The sequence below is a fragment of the Rhagoletis zephyria genome, unplaced genomic scaffold (assembly GCF_001687245.7).
Source record: "Rhagoletis zephyria isolate East Lansing unplaced genomic scaffold, Rhagoletis_zephyria_1.1 Rzeph_scaffold_00835, whole genome shotgun sequence".
Lineage (NCBI taxonomy): Eukaryota > Metazoa > Arthropoda > Insecta > Diptera > Tephritidae > Rhagoletis > Rhagoletis zephyria.
Window position 1 is genome coordinate 21,829 of NW_016157919.1, and position 10,034 is coordinate 31,862.

Sequence of the window (10,034 nt, forward strand, 5' to 3'; positions counted from 1 at the left end):
TTTTTATAAAATGTCAAATTAGCTCGTTATAACTCTAAGTTGGCCACATTTATATATACATATATGTATATGTATTAACCTGCGTTGGTACATTGATTCTGATGTTGCTGACTGCAGCTTGCGAAAATATGTGATATGTGTTTAGTACTTATTTATTTCTTCGATTTCTCTTCGTTGCACAATGAATGGTTATACATATTTGAAGAAAAAATATTTATATTCTTATATAGCTTGTAAACAATTTTGAGTGCATATATGCACTCGTAAATACATTCATTCATACATACATATGTAGCTGTTTAACTTATGATATGTGCAGCACTAAAAAATAACGATATGCTATGTTTGTTTGATATGTACTCTTAAAAATACTTATGTATGTATGTGTGTATTAGCATGAATTGCATTTATTTGTGTTGCAATAAGTATGCCAACAATTTCATTTGTAGGTATGATGAAATAAAAGTAAACCAGCAATTTTCTGCTCAAAACGAGTGAATAATACAATATATATGTACATATTTATTGAATTAATGTGATTGGCAATAATACAAATATGCACACATACATACCTACATATGTATGTATGTACTTACAAGCTTAAGCTTAAAATAAAAATTGTGAGTGCTGCTCCAGATGCATATGGAGGGCTTGTATTCAATACCATCTATCTGCAATTTTCACAAAATCTACTTGGTGGTGTTAAAACCCATCTGGGACTTACTTACCTGTCATCACTGATGTTCATTCTGACTTTACAATTTAATAGTAATAGTAAATTCTTCTGTCAAGCGCTATACAAGGTCAGCATTAATATCACCGATGATAGTTAAGACTTGGGTGAATTTTTATATCGGAATCTAATTTTTGTGAAAAGTGCAGATAGGTGGTATTGAAAAGCTTTGATTTGGTTTACCAGAAATTTTTATGTTTTGTTTTATGTTGAATTGCTGGGTTTTTAAAAATGTTATTTTAAATAAATTCTTAATTTTTATGGATATGTGTGCTTTGGGTACCATATAAAATGTGCAGCATAGTTCAAGGAGCTCAAACGATGAATCGATGAATTGAGAATGTTAAGCAATAAGAGAATTTGTTGGTGTTTACTATTTCTTCCGAGAGGGTGAGTAAATTATTTACTTCTGAACAAATTTCCGTCATCCTTTGACAAATCTGTATTGGAGATAAACCCTATTTTGGTGTTGCTCGTGCGAAATGATACTGAAGATGGCAGAAACGCCTATGAGAAGCGCAAATGAAAAATGATGTTTTTTTAAGCAGGAGGAAAATGGGAAGAATTCAGTCACATTTTAAGAAGAAGCGAAGTATTTTCTTTAATTATTTCATTGAAACCAGTTTATCTACATCGAATATAACCTGTGGTTGTTATTAAAAATAAATAAATGTATGTACATATATACCAAAGTTGCGTACGCCAGACCGCTTATAACTTGAGACTGGATGGCCACTTTGCGGTATCTTTATGCACTGGCCGAGGGTGCTAGTCTCTATACTACCATCCCCGAGTGTGGGACTCCCACCGAAGCATGTTGGGCTACCCACCGAAAACTCAAACTCCCACCGCCCGCGCAATAATCTCGCGTCTGGCACCGCAATTCTGCATGACTTCAGATGCAGGAGCGCGCTACTAGAGTCTCCGACTTCTCGTTTGCAGCGGAGTACGAATTTCACGTGTCTCGCAACTGCTTTACACTTGTCTGCCCTGGAGGTCATTACCCCAATTATCTTTCTAACCAACATATCCGCATCTTTCTTCCAACATTCTGCGCGAAGTCAAGAAGTGGTCGCAAGGCAAGAATGTATGGTGTACGTTATTTTCGACGTTTCCACTGTAGTGCGAGAACGGTTTGTCTACTCTGCGGTGAGGGATTGCATCAATGTGAGTACCATTTACGGTTGATGGATATGAAGAAATTATTTGTTTGTGGAAAAATTATACAAGTTTGATAAAAAAGACACCGAATAAAAACATTTGGCGCTTACGTTTCTTTCGCGGTTATGACTCGATTGCTTCTAATATTGTAACGTGACTTCTTTGATGTTGCACTTTTCGGCAAATTTTTCAGTGCAAATTTAAACTTAGATCACGTAAACTGCTTTTTTGCTTGACCAGCTCGAGCAATTAGTCTAAGTTTAAATCACAGCCTGGCATTGGAAAACTGGTCCTTAGTGTGCGGGAGTCATTATGGCGCCGATTAGAATATCAAACATTGGCTAATACAGTCACGATTAACTTTTCGTGCTGGTCGAACTCAGGAAGAATGAAAATAATTTAAGGAAATTCCGCCTCTTTAGCCTTTCTGTATGGCAACGATTCTCACCCATTTTGGCTTGTTGTCGCCAGCGAATGAAGAACAAATTTTTTTTTCTTAAAATTTAATAAGTAAAAATTTCACTACTAAAAATTTAAAAATGTTCTTAAAACTTGCAAAAGAAATTTGGAAAAGAAATATAACTGTTTTGGATTTTAGGAGTAGGGTGGGAGTGTCATTGGTAAAATTAGAGCGAGAGAAAATTTTTCTTACAAAACCTTTCATCATTGAATCATGCATANTTTTTTTTCTTAAAATTTAATAAGTAAAAATTTCACTACTAAAAATTTAAAAATGTTCTTAAAACTTGCAAAAGAAATTTGGAAAAGAAATATAACTGTTTTGGATTTTAGGAGTAGGGTGGGAGTGTCATTGGTAAAATTAGAGCGAGAGAAAATTTTTCTTACACGACCTTTCATTATTGAATCATGCATAGATATATGAATACTCGCCTCTTACAAAAGATTTAAAGTCCTCGTTTTTATTTTAAATTTATTGACGTTTTTACGCGCTTTTTACGTAACTTAATTATTTTCATAAATTTTGCTCGGCTTAATCTACAGTTTTGCAAGCAAAAACAAAAAATTGATGAACAAAGTTACAGACATAAAAACCAATAAAAATTAATGTCACATAAATGTCAAAGCTGATGTGAAATTACAAAAAAAAGGACAATAAAAAAATTGGGAAAATCGATAGAGATGCAATAATACAGAAATGTAACTTTTCACAGGCCTCTGACTCTGACGCATATGTTTATTTTCACAAAACAATTTACCTTGCTGTCGTAACATGTGCCTCTATGGGTTAATAAATTAAGAAGAAGAAGAAAAAAATACAACTAAAAAAGTTGTTTGCACAGTTGTTTACCTATTGAAATTAAATGTTAAAAAAAAAAATTGATATGGCTACCACGAGCAAACATTACAGTTTTTGCCATCAAGCGATCGTTTGTTGGTATTTGTTTTTTTGGCAATATTTTCTACCTCGACTGTCAATTAAATGCCAATGGATGTTGATATTTCGAGATTTACATATATGAATCTATATATAAAAATGCTGGATAGAGTGTACATAAATATGTACAAACATAAAGATGCATAAGGAAAAAAACCAATACAAAATTGCAAAGAACATATGTACATATATACAGTGGCGAAAATATAAATAGCGAAGTGACATTTTAGTATTCTTTGGCTATTTTCTCTGTACAAAAATTAGAAAAATTCGACGAAGTATCATCAAAATTTTAAGGTTTTAACCTAGATTTCTTAGAAACATTTTGCCGTTGATTTTTGGGAATTTTTTATGCGGAAGGTATTCCGCATTTTTTTTCATACAAATAAATTGACGAGCTCTCTTTGAGAAGCTGTTTTTCATGACAGAAATACACCTGTAAGTTTGCCATTGCCTGCCGAGGGGCGACCGCTATTAGAGAAAATATTTTCTGTTTTTTTTTGTTTTTTTGTTGTTGGGTTGAACTGGGCTTGAACCCAGGCCTTGCGAAATGGTAGCGCGTACTGCTAACCACCACACCACAGCGGCCGCCATGGCAACTTAAAAAAAAGGTAGAGCAATTTTTCATTACATACGAATTTTTGATTGCTGAATTTGAAAACAACTTTTAATATTGAAAATAACTTTACCGAAAATGGCCCGTGAACTGCCGAATTGGAGTAAAATTGTCCGCGGCCCTAAGCTACTTTTGTACAAATTTAAAGTTCAAAAAGTCAATGACCTTAATGCTCATATGTATCTTATAGTAAGTATTTACAATAGCGTGGTCCAAAAAAAAAATGTTTCCCTCTTTTTTATTTTGAAATCAAAAAATATTTAGAGGTCGCTCAAAGCGCCCAAACTTTTCCATGTATGGGGAAAATGGGCGTACCAATAAAAAGTCGATAGTAAAAAAAAATGTTTAAATAAATAAATGGGTATTATTATAGAAAGTCTTCTGAAGAGAACCAGACTTTTCCGATCGAAAAATATTGATTCCATACCATTTCTATGAAAAGNAGAAAGTCTTCTGAAGAGAACCAGACTTTTCCGATCGAAAAATATTGATTTTCAAGGATTCCATACCATTTCTACGAAAAGTTGAGCGCTTTGAGCGACCTCTAAATATTTTTTGATTTCAAAATAAAACAATGGGGGTGTACTTTTTTCGATATAGAACAATCCTAGGGGATGAGAGCATTACAATTCCGACTTTACTATTCTTGGACCACCCTAATATACAAACGTGTGTACACAGCTGGTGAAATTGCATGCTCATCCCTATTTCTACACACACAAACATACCCGTATTTATGTATGTAAGTATGTATTAAGGACAANCTATGAAAAGTTGAGCGCTTTGAGCGACCTCTAAATATTTTTTGACTTCAAAATAAAAAATAGAGGTGTACTTTTTTCGATATAGAACAATCCTAGGGGACGAGAGCATTACAATTCCGACTTTACTATTTTTGGACCACCCTAATATACAAACGTGTGTACACAGCTGGTGAAATTGCATTCTCATCCCTATTTCTACACACACAAACATACCCGTATTTATGTATTTAAGTATGTATTAAGAACAAGTTTTTTAGCCCTGCAGGTGCCCCCCTCCAACACGCACGCGTTTGTATGCTTGCACTGTAATTTGATTGTTATTTGAGTTTTTTCTTTGAAGTTTGCCAATCACACGTAACGTTCAACTTACAGGCAAAACACATGCCGATTTGTTTATGTGTATACCGCATAAAAATAAATAAATACGATATACGAACATAGCTATGAACATATGTATGCATATATTCACAGTTTCGCATACATATGTTTTTATACATTCTTTCGAATCGTTACTCGTTGTTATAAAACAATATTGCCAATGTTTTTTTCAATAACGTTTAACTGCTGTAGAATTGCGTTCTCTGAAAAAAATTTCGCAAAAAAAAAATTAGGATACTACGCGTTGAAATGCAAAAAAAATGGTGTCGCGTTGATTGTGTCCTGTTGCAGTGTTGCTTTTATCACATGTCAATGCTTTTCGGCGGATACCTAATTGCGACATACGGTGTGGAAATTTTACTTTTTTACATACATAAGTAAGTGTTTTTGCTAAGAGCAAAATATATATACATACATACATATGTATCCTATGTTCATGCATACAAATAGATATACTTATTAACCGACTTCCAAAAAAGGAGGAGGTTATCAGTTCGTCGGAATCTTTTTAACATAACCGCGTAACTTTGAACCACGTCAACCGATTTCGATAATTCTTTTTGCATCGGAAAGGTAGTGTCTCAGAGGTCCCATACTAATCTGGTTGAGATCCGATCAGTGGGTCATGAGATATATATATATATATTATTTTTTATATGGGAGTTGAAGTCGGTTTTTTTTTTTGCTAAAAATTACTTGTTTATAAAAGGACTTTGAAATTATTGGTGTCAAATAAAAGCCGAATAGGTATTGAAAGTGTTATTCTAAATTTTAGTCCTTGAATATATGTATGTAGGTAGGTACTTGAAAATTTGCAATACTTATTTTAGATAAAAATTTATATTAAAGACTAATACGATTAAATCCTCGAATTTCGTCCTCCTACCTTTATTAACTTAAAAAAAAAAAATAAAAATTATTAAAAGGCCATTTTCAATCTTCATTCGTCCTTGTGAATGAATTTTGTTTTTAATTTTGCAGAATTTTCTCTTTCAGTTGGTACTTACATTTTATATTACACTGAATTGTTAAAAAAACTTTTTAATTTGCTGCTATGTATCTATGAAATTTCAAAGTCTTTAAAAATCTTGACGTTAGGAATAACACAGTTTTACTACACACATATACATACATATGCATACGTATTTGGCCCTACCCCTTAAAAAACTTTCTCAGTGCTCAGAATTTATGAGTCTAAAATGAGTCTTTCTTTCGTCATAAATATGATTCTTAGACCAGTCAACCGGACTGACTCATTTCGGACTCTTTTGATGTCATAAATTCTGAGTTGAACGAAAGTAACAAAGTTCACGTAGAAGTAAAAGGTAGTAGTCATAATTATAAAGAACTAGCGGTACCCCGGTGTGCTTCTCTACACCAAATACGGAAAAATGAATGAAAAATCCTGGAATTTTTCTATATGAAAATTTATCATCTGTTTTATTTCAAAATTTTTGATTCTTTATTTTAAATCTTAATCCAACACATTTGGATATACAACATTTTTATTTGTTTTCCATCTTCGGTATGAATAAATAAACTATTTGGAATGCCAACTCTTGAACAGGCCACGTATAGCTACCAATTTCAATAATCTACCACAAGTATTTCAAGAGATATACCAGATGAACATTTATGTTAGTATGGGTGGTGCCACGCCCCCTTTTCCGAATTCGGGGAAACTTAACACAAACCATCTGCATAATAGCCCGACTATGCCGTATAAATGTGGTTGAAACCTTGCACTTATTTTTTGTGTATAAGATGTGAGGTGCCACGCCCTCTTTTCCAATACCGCCCATTTTTCTCCATGAGTATGGAATTATTTGATGTACCTCTATACCAATTTTCAGTACTCTACCACAAATATTTTAAGAGATATACAACATAAAAATGTTAGTTACTATGGGAGGTGCCACACCCCCCTTTTACGAATTCAGGCAAACCATTCTGCCATAAACCATCTGCATGATAGATCCAATATGCCACATAAATTTGGTTGAATTCGGTGAAGCCGTTCTCAAGTTATGAGCTCACACCAAAAACGTGCACTTATTTTTATATATAAGAATAATGGTTTTTAAAATTTCAGACTCTAAGAAGGGAAATATGATCTTTTGTGACTCTTTTCTGAGCTCATAATGAGGGTTACAAGTCAGAATTTCGACACTTTTCTGACTCTAAATTGAGTCCAAATGTTTATAGGGTAGTTTCATCAGTAGGTGTATTGCAGGGACCGAGAACAAAAGCATTGATCGAAACTAAATGTCGTTCTTGTAGTTTTTTCTTCCCAAGAACGTTTAAAAACCCAAACCGAATTGAGAACAAAACCTTGGGGAATGTTTTGAAAATAACGAAAATGAGAACAAAACTTCCGACAACGTTCTTAACGGGAACTATATAAGAACAAAACCTTGTGGAACGTTTTTAAAGAGAACAAAATGCGAACGGTAATTTGGGGAGCGATTCTTAGAGAACAAAATGGGAACACAAGTGTCCGGAGCGTTCTCGAAAAGTTCAAAATGGGAACAAAAGCCTAAGGGACTTTCTCCCGAAGAACCATTTGCGAACTAAAGTCTCAGGAACTTTCTGACAGAGAACGAAATGGAAAAATCACAAAGAGAATGTGAATGTAACATAGACATTCGCAACCAACTTGATTGTTAATCTTGGTTGAATGAATACACTTTTGCTCATTCAGTACTACACTAAAAATATTTGCTTTGACACTAGACGAAAATCTTTATAGTGGAAAATAGTCGTTTGGCTTCTTCTTGTCTACTACTGCTACAAGTTGGTAAAGCCTGAAAGCAGGCCATGAATTTTAAAGACAATTGCATGTTTTTTAAGAAAATTTGCGGCCAACTTTATATAATAAACAAAATTTTTATTTCTACAAAACCATATTTATATTTTTATTTGCGTTATTGTGTGTTATCATGCGTATTCGTATCAAAGATGCTTCTTATTTATATATAAAAATAGTGAGTAGAAATTTTTCGTTTAAATGTTCTAAAAATGACAAAATTTTGTAAATTTCCAATATACATACATATGTACTGACATATATACAAACATACATACGTACATAGCTGTCATCATAAATATTTACCTTACCTAAAAAAGACAACACCTTAGGCAAACTTATGAAATATGAAATATTAATATGTACAAAATTTAGGTAAACAAATAGACAAATCCAAGCAAATAGTTAAACGAATGTGTACACTTAAAATGGCCGTAATTAAACTTTGCAAATCTTTTAGGTATAAATTCTGCCTCAAGAGTGTACATATGTATCTACGTAGGTTACGTACATATATAGGTTGTGCCCTAAGTTGCATGGTGATTACTTAGAGGCAAGCTGCTCACATTAATTATGAAAATTTCTTGTTTAACTGGCCCAAATTACAAGTAAGTATGTGCGAGTACATGGCACAATTTGTGTGTTAAGCCGCATTATGTTTAATCAAATATTAAACAAACAATCGAGCAACAACTAAGTTTATAATTTGCATATATGTATGTGCATGTACATGCATGCATTGAATGCATATACTATGTTTGTATGTAGCTATAGAGCCGCACTACACTTTTGGTTAAAGTCTACCAACTTTAAAGCAAATTTGTCTGCAATGTGATAAAGCTTTATATTCAAATTGAAAATTAAATTAATTTCCTCAAACATGCATGGACATACGTACATACATATGTACACAAAACTGCATGCTTTCAATTTCACTACTTTATTTGTAGAAATGTGCGTACATATACTTTTAAGGCAATTGANGAGCAACAACTAAGTTTATAATTTGCATATATGTATGTGCATGTACATGCATGCATTGAATGCATATACTATGTTTGTATGTAGCTATAGAGCCGTACTACACTTTTGGTTAAAGTCTACCAACTTTAAAGCAAATTTGTCTGCAATGTGATAAAGCATTATATTCAAATTGAAAATTAAATTAATTTCCTCAAACATGCATGGACATACGTACATACATATGTACACAAAACTGCATGCTTTCAATTTCACTACTTTATTTGTAGAAATGTGCGTACATATACTTTTAAGGCAATTGAAATATTTTATGAGCGGCTATTAAATGTTTTCGAGTGCCTGGCATTAATTTGATTTGTTAAAGCCAAAGTAATTTTATTTATTTTAAATATGTATGTATGTATGTGAAGTCGGTAGGCTGTCAATGCCACTATACCCATAATAGTTGCTTATACGAGGGCTAAACAATGGCTGTTCAAGAAAAATAACGACCGTCTTTGGTCAAGTCATACGCTTTTACTAATTACGATGGCCTATTAATAGGAGTAGTAACTTAACAATGTATATCTATCTATAAGTGTCCTAATTACCAAATAATGACGAACATACATACATATAGGAAAACAATCGACATACGAGATTGGCTAAATAAGTGCTTTCCTTTTGGGTTGAAGTATTATTTTTTCAACTCAAAATCGTTCCCTTAATCTCTTGTCTTTCGTTTACAAAAATTTAAGTCTTATCGGATTTTTTCGAAACTTATTACTCGGGGTTTTTTGTTCTAATTACATTTTACATGTTTTTGTTTTATTTTTATCCAGATTTTTATGTTTATTTCTTATTTTTTATTATTTGTTATTTATTTATTAAGTTTTGTCTTTTATTTATTTATTTTTTTTTTAGCTTTGCTGGCCCCTGTATTTGTTAATTTTTCGTAAAGTACTTATGTGTTTTTATAGAACGTTCCTCGTATAGTCGCTTACATATACACATGCAAATCGATATACATAAATACATACATACATATATACACACACAAATACTGATAGCAACTTTTCAGCTTTTCACTGCTTATATTTCCGACTACTTTGCCACATTGAATTTGTTGAATATTATTTGCTTACGCCGACATTTATTAAATTCATTGAGTGCCTAACGATTTTGTGGTAATATTAATACTTGATAACAACAATTGTGAT